Source organism: Loxodonta africana, chromosome 4 (assembly GCF_030014295.1).
Source record: "Loxodonta africana isolate mLoxAfr1 chromosome 4, mLoxAfr1.hap2, whole genome shotgun sequence".
In the NCBI taxonomy this organism is placed as follows: Eukaryota; Metazoa; Chordata; class Mammalia; order Proboscidea; family Elephantidae; genus Loxodonta; species Loxodonta africana.
This window is the reverse complement of record NC_087345.1, coordinates 122,568,761-122,571,486: the sequence shown is the minus strand read 5'-3', so window position 1 is coordinate 122,571,486 and position 2,726 is coordinate 122,568,761.

The following is a 2,726-nucleotide window of genomic DNA, read 5'->3' as shown; positions in this document are numbered from 1 at the left end:
GTGTAAAATGTCAGGTTTCAGAGAAAGAACAAGAATTAAGAGACTGGCTAGAATAAAAATAATCATCAACTATGGTCCACAGAAGCTTAGAAATGGTAGGAAATATGTTTCAAGGGATAAAGAATAGTGACAAAATTGTATCAATCCCAGAAATCACAGAATAACTCTAAATAATGAAGATTTGAAAAAGAAAGCTTCTGCTATTCCAAATGGAATAGCCTATTTAAAACCAGCTCCCACCAGGGACTAGCTTCTTCCATTGCAATCTATTTTAATGGGGTACTTTGTTTTGTTTTGCTTTGTTTAATAATAACCACATTCCAGAGCTTTTCTATACAGTGGTCAAGAAACCAGTAAATTAAAAGCCAGTGAAACTGGTTGCTCCAATTGATGGCCAATTCCATCACAGTAGTTTAGCCAACTGCCCTGAGCACCATTGCCCAGGCTTCATTTTTCTGTACGTTTCTTCTTGCATTCCAAGAACTTTCCATTGTTTATTGACCACAAAAAATTTTATTTATGCCTGAGCATGTAAAACAGATGTGACCTAAAATGATGTTGTTTTTCAAAAAGTTGATTTGGTAAATCTAGTATTACCTAAAAATCTATGGAATACTAGATTTTTCACATAGGAAAAAAGAAATTTCCTGTAAATAAGGACATGTACTGAATAGTGTTGAGTCACTTCAGATGTAGAATATAGAACATGCAGGTGTTAGGCGTTGGCCCCAGACAATAACAACAACAACGATAATACTAGGTAAAATATATTGTGTCCTAAGCATGTCATGTGAATTAAATTATATAATCTTTTTTAAAATTTCATTTACTTTGTTGTCGTTGATAATATATACAGCAAAACATATATACCAGGTCAACAATTTCTACATGTACAATCCAGTGGCATTGATTATATTCTTCAAATTGAGCAACAATTCTCACCCTCTCTTTCTAAGTTGTTTCTCCCCCATTAACATAAACTCACTGCCCCCTAAGGTTACTATCTTATCTTTTGAGTTCCCGTTGTCAGTTTGATCCCATATAGACAGTTCTTAAAAGAGCATGATGCTCAAGGCAGACATTTTTTACTAGTTAAGTTTTTTTTTTTATTGTTTGGTTTTAAAAAGACTTCAGGGGATATTTTTGGTTTAAGTTTTAAAGATTATCTCAGGGCAATGGTTTCAGGGGTTCCTCCAGCCTCCCTGCCTCCAGAAATTGAAGTCCATGAGAATTTGAAATTCTGTTCTGCATTTTCCTTTTGATCAGCATTCTTGTTTAGACTCTTTGAACAAATATTCAGTAATGGTAGCTGGGTACTGTCTAGTCCTTGTGGTCTTGTGGCAAAGGAGGCGCTTCTTCATGGAGACAATTAGCCACACGTTCCATGTCCTCCTCCTATTTCTGACTCTCCTTCCTCTGTTGCTCCGGGTGAATAAAAAGACCAAGTATTGTTTTTTGGATGGCCTCTTTCAAACTTATAAGACCCCAGCCACTACACAAGAAAGTAGGAGGTAGAACAGAAGCACTAAACACTTTATTAGGCCAATTAACTAGGATGTCCCATGAAACCATGACCCTAAACCTTCAAACCAAGGAACCAATTCCCATGAGGTGTTTGGTTATACATAAGCAACACTAGTAGATACTCTTTTTTTTTTTCATTGTTGTGAATATGTCATGCAAATTTTGCCGATTCAATGTTTTGCAGGTGTACAGTATATTGAATTGATGTCACTTAAAATAATTGCCTTTGCAATCCAACCCTTCTTTTTCTATCACTGTAAACCAAAACTCAGTACTGCATATGCAGTAAACCCGCTTTGTCCTTCCCTCCTACCCCTGGTAACCACTAGTAAACTTTGGTATTTATACATTTGCCTTTCTTGTCTTTTTATATAAATGGGGTCATTAACAATATCTGTCCTTTTCTGATTGACTTATTTCACTCAGCATAATGTCTTTAGTTCCATCCATATAAGCGCATATATCAGAAAGGTCAAGTATCTTATTCAAGATACCATGGGAAGTAGTGTAGCAGTTACCTCTTTTTAGTATTACTGTAGAATAGATGTTAGTTAATTTGTCTGCAATTCCTTCACCACCATCCCCATACACTCACCAGCCATAGGCTGAGATACAGCAGCCCCACATTTATACTTTATGACTCTGACCCTCTCAGGCCATAGGTGATTGTATCTAAGGGTGGATCATCCAGAGGCTAGGCTGGACCAAACAGTCCCTTTCTCTCAAGTCTGAAGGACTTATCTTAGGACTGGGTTGGCCCAGAGGGACCTGAGTAAGCAGAAGGGGCCAGTAGGCCGACACAGAGAGGAATCTCTGTACACAGAGGTAGGCATGAGAGGGACCATGTGACCTGTGGAAAGAAGAAGAGAGCGACCTCCATTTTCAGCTTTTTAGTCCCCAGTTTTTGTCTACAGGAGGCTGGGATATACTTGCAGTTGAGTTCCATGGGAAACCCCTATGGCCTTATACTAAATTTCATTTTTGTTTGTTCTTAGCCATGTTTGAAAGAGTTCCAAATGATTCCCAAGAAAATATGATTCTTCTCTGAGGGACTTTTGTTCTGCTTCACCTCAGTCTACTCTGAATAGCTACAACAAAACACATGCTCATTCATGGGCTTCCATAACTTTTTTTTTTTTTTTAACCACCCAGGATTGAAGCTGTTTCAGAAGACAGAATTAACAAGGGGTAAAAATAAAGGT